General features: G+C 39.9%; 1 pseudogene; it reads left to right on the top strand.

Moving 5' to 3' along the window:
• Positions 1-524: 524 nt before the first annotated feature.
• The window catches only part of LOC103679760, a 28,263-nt pseudogene continuing 17,345 nt past the window's right edge, over positions 525-11,442 (top strand).

Here is an 11,442-nt window from a genome sequence, read left to right as displayed (position 1 = left end):
TGTAGCATGTGTCAGAATGGTTTTTTCCTTTATGGATGATTCATATTCCCTATTTTCTTTCTTCATTCGTTTGTGGCTGGGCACTTGGATTATGTAAAGGAAAAAGCTCAGTCTTCCATCTCCCGTGTTTCTCTCCTGTGTCCCTGCTTTACTACTCACACAGACTACTTCACTTCTGACACTTTGGGTCACCAAATGTGTGTGGGGTTTTCCACCCGCCCCAGCTGGGTTTCCTATACCAGCTGGGTGTCCTACAATTCAACTCCATTCCTACACTATCTACCTGGAGATCGGGTGGGATCCCACAGGTCAAGGGCTTGGTCTCACAAGACTGCTCCTGCCCTACTGCAGATGCTGATCACAAGTAGGAGGTCTCCAGGTTCCCCGAACTTCTGTCCGATTTGGCTCCAGAGAAAAGGTTCTCAGGGCTCTTGCCTCGGGTTCGATTCATTTGCTACAGCAGCTCTCAGAACCCAGAGAAACACTTACTGATGTTTGCCAGTTTCTTAAAGGTTATGATAAAGATGAACAGCCAGATGGGAGGGATGTGTAGGGCAAGGTCTATGGAAAGGGGCATGGAAGTTCTTGGCGTGCCCTTCTACCAGAACCTCCACCTATTCACCAACCTGGAAGCTCTCCGAATCCCGTCAGTACCGAGGCATGATTGGTTAAATCGTTGGCCAATAGCAATTGAGTCAACCTCCAGCCCCTCTCCCTCCCAGAGGTGGGGATGGGACTGAAAGTTCCAAGCCTGAAATCGCAGGGGTTGGTAGTCCTGGCCACCAGCCCCTAAACTTAGGTGGCCGTCCAAAAGCCACATCATTAACATAACAAAAGATACCTTTGTTATTCTCATTGCTTAGGAAATTCTAAGGGTTTTAGGAGCCCTGTGCCTCTTGAAACCCGGAGGAAGCTCAACTAGAGGTTTCTTCTTATAAATCACAATATCACGAGTTGTTTCCACCTTTTGGCTCTCATAAATAATATTGCACACAGATATCTGAGGTCCCTGCCTTCAGTCCCTTTGGGTATATACCTCAAAACTGAATTACTGGTGTATATTGGTAATTCTACGTTTAGTTTTTTGAGGGAACCACCAAACTGTTTTCTACAGCACTTGTACGATTTTACATTCTCACCAGCAACATACTAAGGTTCTAATTTCTCCACATTCTGGCCAACATTCGTTATTTTCATTTTTTTAAAATTGTAACCCTCCTAGAATTTGTGAAGTGGTATCTCACTGTGGTTTCGATTTGTATTCCCCAAATGTCCCCTGTACCTTTGCCTAAACATAGCCACTAGAGCAAACTTGAAAAACTCTCCTTGTAAAGGGCAGATAGTAAATATTTTAGGCTTTGTGGGCCACAGTGTCGTTCACAACTCCTCAACTCTGCTGCTGTAACATGAAACCAGCCAGAGACAATCTGTGGACAAATGAGCCTGCCTATGTTCCAATAGAACTTTATTTACAGAAACAGGGAGTGGGCCAGATTTTTAACCCACAGTCGATAGTTTCCAGACCCTTTTTCGAGAGCTATAGAGTCACTGTGACCAAAATGGTCCAGATGCAAAAACTTAAATATGAGGGGGTCACATTTTTGTTTATTTAAAAATACTCAGGGGCGCCTGGGTGGCTCGGTCGTTAAGCGTCTGCGTTCGGCTCAGGGCGTGATCCGGGAGTCCTGGTATCGAGCCCCACATCAGACTCCTCTGCTGGGAGCCTGCTTCTTCCTCTCCCACTCCCCCTGCTTGTGTTCCCTCTCTCGCTGGCTGTCTCAGTCTGTCAAATAAATAAAAAATCTTTAAAAATAATTAAAAATAAAAATACTCAAACAATATTTACTGAGTACCTACTATGTTACCTCCGTGTGATAGGTGCTGGGTGTACAATAGTGAATGAGATGGGGTTCCTGCTCTCAAGGAGCACTTTGGGAAGTCTAAGACACTTTGACCAAAATGGCTTTTTATTATTTTTCTCATGCAATCAAACAGTTAGCTTTGCTATGGAGGTATTATAGTTTTATTACAACAGGGAACAAAACAAAATACCCCACAATTAAAGGTCTAAATTGTCCTGGAAAAAGTCTTTGGCTCAATCCATTTGCTCATCTATTTGCTTTTTTTTCAAAAACCATAGTAATTATTTAAGGGAGCAAGAGATGCTCTAAGCCCATATGATTTCCATGACTACTTTTCCACTTAAATTTTAAGTTCAATGTATTAAAAATGTATTAAAGTATGTTTTAGGATGTGTAGTTGATAATCTTTGCAAGTTTTCCATGTCTAATCCTTTCTCTTATACCTTTCACACTCAGTGATATCACTGAGGTGAATAAGAACTGACTGTACAAAAGAAAATTGAAAGGGTGAAAAGGACAAAGATCCAGTCAAATACGAGTAGAGATAATCATGTTTTAAATCTTATAATTAATTTAACATGTACAGTCCACAAAGAGATGCTGGCAGCAATAGAACCTTCCTGGATTAAATCAAGAGAGTCCGGGGATTAGAAATGACATTTAATAGAATTATTGTAAGCATATCTTATTAAGATGAATGAAATTCATGTTTTATCTGAGTTTCTGAACACATACTGAGCAATTATGAGAATGCTTAAATAAATAAATCATCAGAAGCTTCCACCCAGGTTAATCCCCTTTAATTATACAAGAGCTTAATAAAAAAGATTAGTCTTTACAGAGCTATTAGTATTTGAAAACTAAATTCAATTTGACAAACGAAAGAGATTAAATTCAAGGCAGAGGATAGGGCAAGGGTCTAGCAATCAGGAGGTCTATTTGTGCATCTGATCCCTTGAACAAGCCTGTGAAAAGTACTTAAAATCCTCAGTTCTAGATTGATGGATGGATAGAGGGAGGGATGGATAGGTGGACGAATAGGTGATAAAGCAAGTAAAAGAAAATGCTAATCATAGAATGTGGGTGGTGGGAAAATGGGGGTTCACTATCAAATTCTTCTACCTTTTCTGTATCTTTGAACATTTTCATCACAAAATATTGGAAATAAGAAAAATCCTCAGTTCTGCGTAATAAATAACAGCAGCATCACAGTCCCACTCTGACCATAAAATATAGTTGTGTGTGTGTGTGTTTTACCTGGCATGCTAACCAGCTTGCAGCACCTGCACCACATTTCCCACATATTCCACTATTGTACCTCTAATTTAGCGCTTTAGACTGGAAGAGATCACGGAGCTGGTGTTCCTTCATCATCTTCATTTATACCCACTTCCCTGGTGTCAGCAGAGCAGCCACAAGAGCAATCAGAAGAGCATGTGCTGGAAGCTCTATGGCACGAACCCTTCTAAAAATCCACAGTTAGACTTGTCAGTTCATCAGAGTAGAGCGATGGTAGATAGTTCAACTTCTGTGTAGATGACAGATGAGCCATATTTCTTAGAAGGGAGAGGATAATGAAGAAAGACAAGGTTGCTTAAGCAAATGCTATTCCTCACTATTTAGTTGACAAATTATCCAATTCTATGTTTGTACCATCGAGAGAAAAAGGGGTCTTGTTTTCACAAGGGTAACTCTGTCTTTTTGCAAGGACTATGACCAGTTCCCGATCATCAAAGGGATTAATAGCCAGGACCCTACTTAGAAGCAGGCTGGCTAGAGATGTAGAAAAATAACGCTTAATGTGGGTTAGGTGGAGGAAGCAAGCGATGAGATGCAGTCAGGTATGAAAACTTTGTGAGGCAGAGACTTTGGGGCTGTTCCTGTTCGCCGCTATATCCCCAGGTCCTAGACCAGAGCCTAGCACATAGTGGGTTTTGATAAATACTGAAAGAAGGAATTCTCCCCAGTTGACTGGGCTGTAAACCCATTTAGGGCATGGATCCTGGCTTCTCTCTGATTGTATCTTTTTTTTTTTTTTTTACATTATGTTAGTCACCATACAGTACATCCCTGGTTTCTGATGTAAGGCTCGATGATTCATTAGTTGTGTATAACACCCAGTGCACCATGCAATACGTGCCCTCCTTAATACCCATCACCAGCCTATCCCATTCCCCGCCCCCCACCCCCGCCTGAAGCCCTCAGTCTGTTTCCCAGAGTCCATAGTCTCTCGTGGTTCATTCCCCCTTCTGTCTGTCTCTGATTGTATCTTAAAAAACCAAGTAGCCTAGCCCAAAATGAAACCACCATGGGTTAAAATTAGAATCCCAATGGGATTCAGCTTTTCTTATCATACCCATGCTATGATCACTACCCCCACCTCAGCTTCCACATTGTTCATTCAGTAACTTTAACAGCTTAACACTTCACACTAGATGAGGTGTGTATTTTGAAAAATGAGGAAAGAAAGGAAACTTCAACTTTCTGATGTTTAGAGGACTAATATTTCCTATTTGTAATTTCAAGGCATTTTAGGGAGCCTCATGTATATTTCAATTGACTATTTTCTGCAAAAATTGCCTACCTTTATGTGGCTCTGACTTTTGGATGACTGGCAGAGCGCTTTTGAATCAAGAAGCATCAGGGATTGCTGTTCCTGAAGAAGAAAAGAGAACTGATAAATTTGCAAATTTTTCACTGACTGAGATAGAGCTTATAATTCATCACTTATTCATTCGATCATTCAACAGATGTTTAATGAGTTACTGTGATGCTTCAGGCACTAAGCTAGGCCCTAAGGAAACAAAAATAATAAGATTTCATGTGTCTCCTAAAGGAAGCTCACAGCCTAGTAGGAGAGAGATTATCAACTATCACAGTGCAGTGTGATAGAAAAGTCCCCTGGAAAAAGAAGGGAGGGATGGTAAAGTTGGCCATTTTTCTGGCTTACTTGATTAACAACTATCACTGATAATCATTTCAACCAAAAATGGAATCATTTTCATATGGGAACAGTTGTTGCAAAGCTATGAACCAACTACAGGATTTCATTCTTTAAAGAGAAAAGATACATTTTACATTATTTTGTTAGTTTATTTGTGCATATGATCTTTTTAAAACCAAAAATGAAAAATAACTTACTATAATGGAAGTATAAGCTTAAATAAGTGGCATATTTCTTTAGAGGGGGAAAGGGCAGAGGGGGGGATAGAGAGAGAGAGTCTTAAGCATGGCTCCATGCCCAGTGCAGAGCCCAACTCAGGGCTCGATCCCACGATCCCCATGATCTCACAACCCTGAGATCATGACCTGAGCCAAAACGAAGATTCAGATGCTTAACCGACTGAGCCACCCAGATGCCCCAGTGGCATAATTTTTTAAACAACTTTCTTGAAATATAATTCATATACCATAAAGTTCACCCTTTAAAGCATATAATTCAATGGTTTTTCAGTATATTCACAAGATTGTGCAACCATCTAATTCCAGAATGGTTTTGTGTACTCTAATAAAAACACCATACTCATTAGTAGACACTCCCCGTTTCTCTCAAAACCTGCCTCCCAACTCTAAGCAACTACTAATCTACTTTTTGACTCTATGGATTTGCCTATTCAGGACACTTCATATTAATGAGATCACATATATGGTCTTTGTGTCTGGCTTCTTTCACTTAGGATAGTGTTTTCAAGGTTCATCAGCATCATAGACTACATCAGGACTTTGTTCTTTTTCACAGCTAAACAATATTCCATTTTAATAGCTATACCGCCCTTGTCCCTTCCATTAGTTTATGGACACTTGTATTGTTTCCACATATTGGTTCTCATTATTGACAATATAGTCACTTACTTGCTCAGTCCCAAAATGCATATAAAGTAGTTACAGAATTGCCAACCCATTCCCCTGTAAGAATCAAACCTACCAATAAGAGTACATATTTGTTTCCAATTCTACTCTTATCCTTAAGTCATGTTATAGTAACCTCACCGTGTCATGGGAAAGCTCCCTCCCAAAGTTAGGTTCAAATGGTGAAACTTATGTTGGTAGGCTTTGGGTATGAATAAAAATGAAACTGTCTCATTCAAAAAGGTAAGGAAGCCCCAAGGCAAAAAGTAGGATGAATGGCTCTGTGGGAGAAAGTGCAGGACTGAGAAAGAACAAAGAGCACCGCACAAGCATTTTATAAAATGAAAGTCCCAGTGGCACAAGATTTAAAAGAGCCTCCTGTGCAATGCAAGATTTTAAAGAGGCAGCCAGAGGATGCATGACCTTATGGGAGGTGTGGGGGTTAAGAGGCAAGCCTTATACGAGTGCTGCAGGAGGTGACAAACGCAGGTAGGAAATGAAACTTAGAGGTTGCTGGCTTGAAATCATGCATCATTGGGAGTCCAATTTTCTTTTCTGTGGTCTTCATGAAGTATATCATCAAAATACCATCATTTCAGTTACTTATGTTAAGTCTTAGATGCGCCCCTCCCATATAAACGCACAAACACTTTGATGTGGTCATGTTATTCATTTGAAACAAAGTTGGGTTCACTTGTTTCTATTTGTATTCCATTTTTCTTGCCTTGCCCATCCTTGTTGATTTTATTTATTTTTAAATATGTGAAACATTAACATGGTTCCAAAAGTCAGAACTAGACAAAAATGTACACTCAGAGACGTATCACTCTTTCATATTTCTTCTTCTCTTTTTCCATACCCCTACTTTCTACCTTGTTATTGCCCAAGCACTGTAGGTAACCAATCATTAGTTTCTAGGTTCATTTCATGTTTCTTTCTGCACAAATAAGCTGATATATGTATATTTTCCTATTTCCTCCTTTTTTCTTGTGGGAAACATAGCATATTATTTTGCACTTTGCTTTTTTCACTTAATATTATATTCTGGAAGTCACTCCCTGTTGGTTTGTAAAGGTTTTCCTCAGTCTTTTTTGCATCTGCGTACTATTCCATTGTGTGACGTACCTTACTTTATTCAAGCACTCTCTTGCCTGAAGATTCAGGTTGTTTCCAGTGGTTTGAAATCACAATGCTATAATGAATAACCTTGTGTACATATATTTTATATTGTTATAGGTCTATTCTTGGGATAAACTCCTGGGGACAGGATTGTTTTGTTGGAAGACAAATACATATGTAGTTTTGTTAGATATTTCCAAACATTTCTCCAAAAAGATTGTACTACTTTGCAGTCCCACCAACAGTGTATGATAGTGACTGTTTCCCCACAGCCTTACTAATAGAATGTGTTGGCATAGTTTTTATTTTCACCATCATAGATTTTAATCCATCTATACACTTACTTGTTGTTCCACTGAAATAAAATAAAAATTAAAAATCAAAAAAGTTTTGCAAGGCAAATGCTACAAATATAAAGCAGATGTATCAATATTAATGTGATATAAAATAGAATTCAAGGTGAATAAATTTAATGGGACAAAGAGGGATACATCACGGTGGTTTTATCTACCAAGAAGATAAAATAGTCATGAGCCTTTAAGCTTCTAATAAGAGAGCTTTGAAATATAGAAGTGAAATGCAATAGAGTAGTAAGGAGAAATCACTCTCATGCTAGGAGACTTTAGCATGTGTATATTACTGATCAAACAAAAATAAGGTCTCTTAATTTGGATTACCCATAAAGCAGACTTTGAAGCAAGGGCTAAGCGTGGGTAGTTTATTTGGGAAGTGGTCCCAAGAATCACTTCCAAAGAAACAGGGTGCAACTGCTATGGGCAACTAGAGCTCAATCCTGTTAGCAACTCTCTGAGCAGCTGTGTAGAACAGGCCTCAGATGGGCCCACCACAGAACAGAGAAACTGAGGCATTTATCCATTGACTTTTGCCCTCTGCTTGAGAGTTGTCCTCCATCCCTGGGACATTAACTCCACATACTTTTAGGTTGCAACTGTATGGTTTAGAAGCCTTCCGCAGCTTCCAAGAAAGCAATAGCAGAGAAATGCTATGACTCATGCTTGGCGCAGGAAGTTGGCAGTGAAACATCGAGCTTCTACCATGCTGAGCTAAAATCAGATGGATTGGGCAATCTGGCATGGTGGACCCTAAGCACCAGGCACCGTATGGTTATTGAAGATTTCAATGATATGAATCATCTCATATGGGGGCTTATTGTTGGTAAGGTATAATGAAGCTGTATCTAATGAACCTCTGGTACCAGACTTAATAAGTAAACTTTATCACTTCGCAGTGGGGAGCCATTTCAAGTGTTAAGCCAGGGAATGGCACCAATTGTGTTTTCAGTATGTAACTCTAGTAAAGGACAGAATGGTTTGGAGGAGGGCAAGAAGGAGGGGAGGCTGGCTAGTTTATTGCAACTGTTCAGAAAACTGAAGATGAATTGGAGCTGACCTGCACTAATGAGAATTGAATAAAGAAGAAAGACTTGTGAAATACTTCGGAGCATAAGGCACAAGATTCGGGAAGGAGATTTGGGTGAAGAGATGGTGGCTGTAATCAGTCAATCTTGGGACATGGTGAGTTTATCTTTACAGGATCCTGATGACGTAAGTAGGAGAGATATGATGATGTGACAGATCAAGAAAACTGTGGTCCCTGTGTCAGGTTGTGACTTGCCCCAAACTACAGAGCTATTTCGTTTAAGGCTGAGGACTAGAAGCCAAGCTTCCAACAGACTTCCTGTCTTGTGTTCCCTCATTCAAGTAACTGACAGGGGTTATGAATAGTACTAAGCTGCTCTTCTAACGATCCATTTGTAAAGAGTATTTTCCCGGTTGCCACACGTGACTGTCTCACTAAAAATTGTTTTTTTAAAAATCCGAATGTAAAAAAGTCTATATCCTATCATACTCTAAAAATTGAAAAAGTGCTAAAAATTCTCATAGAAAAGGCAGAGTCTAAGAGCAATGTGGAAATGGAGAATGTTAATTGTGATGGCAGTATAACAAGACCATTTTATTTTTTTAAGGTTTTATTTATTTGACAGAGAAAGAGAGAGAGAGAGAGAGAGAGAGAGAGACAGAGAGTACAAAAGCAGGCAGAGCAGCAGGCAGAGGGCAAGGAAGAAGCAGACTCCCCACTGAGCAGAAAGCCCACGGGGAGGGCTCCGTCCCAAAACCCCAGCTCAGGACCTGAACCGAAGGCAGGCGCTTAACCAACTGAGCCACCCAGGGGCCCCTAACAAGACCATTTTAACAAATAAGAATGTGTACATCTATGTCTTCTCCTAAGGAAAAAAAAAAAAGAACATTTATTCCATGGATGTCACATCACTTGCAAACGTTTAACTCCTTTTTGAAATTGCTTCTGAGCCAGTTTATGAGTTAGAGAAGAAAAATTAAAAAAGAAAATTTATAGTCGTACCTCATATACAACTGATGGGAAATTTTTAGTTAGTATGCAACTAGTACTTATAAGAGCTACAGACATGGGAACTAATTCAATGAAAATGATTAAAGTGCACAATTAATTCTGAGTGAATTAGCAAACACCTAGTCTGGGTCAATGATAAATTGTGTTATAAGAAGTTGGCATAGAACCTAGCTGAGTAATGTGCTCTCGCTAAACTTCATGGTATGATGGTGGGTGGAAAGGGCAACCAAGCTATAAAAACCCTGCAGGTTGACCTTATGTGAGATAAAAATTTCTGCAAGTGACAATAAAGCAAGTAGACTAGGAATTATACCTCCCTTTTGCTGAGCTTTCCCGCATAGCATCACACCGGAGATCAGAGAACAATGAGTGGAGTGTTGTACTTCGCCTTAGATTGTGATCTTAATGTTCTCATTGTGATGCGTTTGCCTTACCACCCACAGGGTTCAAAGCATTTTTGAGCTATAAATGAGTTACCACTCCGGATCTCCTTTGGCCACCATGAAAATGTTTTGGAACTAGAAAGAGGAGATGGTTGGATAACATTGTGAATGCACTAAATGTCACTGAATTGTACACTTTCAAATGGTTAATTCCATGTGAACTTTACCTGAATTGAAAAAAAAGGGGGGGGGGCTACCAATTCCTGAACATTTATGTGTCAGGAACTTTTGCTTGTCCTTATCATACAGCATCTCACTCTCTCAACAACCCTGCGAGACAAACATTCTCATTTCCTTTTTCAGGATGAGGAAGCTGAGCTTGAGTGTTTTGCCCAAGGTAGTTTATTTAGTAGAAGAGTACGGGTTCAAATTAAGTCTATCTCATTCCAATTTCCAGGTTTGAACATTAATAGAAGTCCATAAAGGGGAACGGTCAGCCACTTAGATGTAAATCCTTGAAGCAATTTAGCTCGATATGGAAAGAGGAATGTGCCTGTTGAAACTTTCTTCACCCACTGTTGTGGAGAAAGAAAACCATTTGTGAGGACTCCCATGAGGAGAATTTTGTTACTGGAACTGGAGTATAAAGTAGAAGCATATTCATAAGAAACAAGGTAAGAGCCCATTTATTAGACTAGACTATTAGTTCAGAAAGGGACTTGGTAGGAAGATGAGCTTTAAGCTGAGTGACTGAGCTGCGAGTAGAGGGTTCTTTACGCTTCCCCTGTCTGACAGCCAGATGGCTCCTAGAGACTGGGTCAAGGCTGAGCCTGCATGTCTGGGCCAAGTGACAGAGGCTGTAGGAGCTAAACTGGAACCTAGAAGCTCACCTCTAGGAACCCCTTTTCTCTGGATGGCCAGTTCCTAAGTTTTTCCTACGATGGAGGATCCACACATGTGGCTTCCAACACTTTAGTTCTTTCTTGCTTTGAGCCCCCCACCCAGGGTATTTGCAGTGGCTGGTGGAACAGGACTATAATATCATGCAATTCCTGTAAGTTCTGCCATCTGACATATATAATCTAATCTAAAAATAGTCAATAAAACTGTGAATTCAAGGAATTATTACTTCTTCATGTTTCAATTCTGAATATAATATTTTTCTTTTTTAAAAGATTTTTAAGTAATCTCTATACCCAATGTGGGGCTCGAACTCACAACCCTGAGATCAAGAGTCACATGCTCCACCGAGTGAGCCAACCAGCCACCCCAATATTTTTCTCAAATAAACAGTACGGACATAGAGAATAGGTTGTATTCCTAAAATTCCTTCAAAGCAATGGTAGAGCAGAAAGCACATAAAGCTTTGGAGACAGCTCTGGATTCAAAATCAGAGTCCGTTAATTAGCTGTGTAACTTTGAGCAAGTTACCTATCCTCTCTGAGCTGGTTTCTTCCCCTGTAAAATGTAGATGCTGCTCTGCCCAAGGGTGGTTATTATTTTTCAAGGAGATGTGTATGTACAACAGTGCTTAATATAGAAGTAGTCAATAAATGTTAGTTTCCCTTTCCTTTTATAACAATAATCTTAGAAATGTCTCATTTTACAGTGAGAACTCAACAAGAAAACAGAGAAAATGGGGTAGGAGCAGATAATGCTTCTAACTGAGAAAGAGGAAAGCAAGCCCTGATGTCCAGGTTCCTGACCACCAGGCACAACTGGATCTTGGTGTTCTCCTACTGAACATAAACAATCTTACAGATCATAAACATCAAAAAGGCCATCCCGTGACTACAATGTATCAAGGCAAAAAAAAAAAAAAAAAGACTGTTGTGTAA

This window comes from Ursus maritimus, assembly GCF_017311325.1.
Source record: "Ursus maritimus isolate PB19 chromosome X unlocalized genomic scaffold, ASM1731132v1 scaffold_X1, whole genome shotgun sequence".
Classification (NCBI taxonomy): Eukaryota; Metazoa; Chordata; class Mammalia; order Carnivora; family Ursidae; genus Ursus; species Ursus maritimus.
This window is presented reverse-complemented; position numbering and strand designations above follow the sequence as displayed.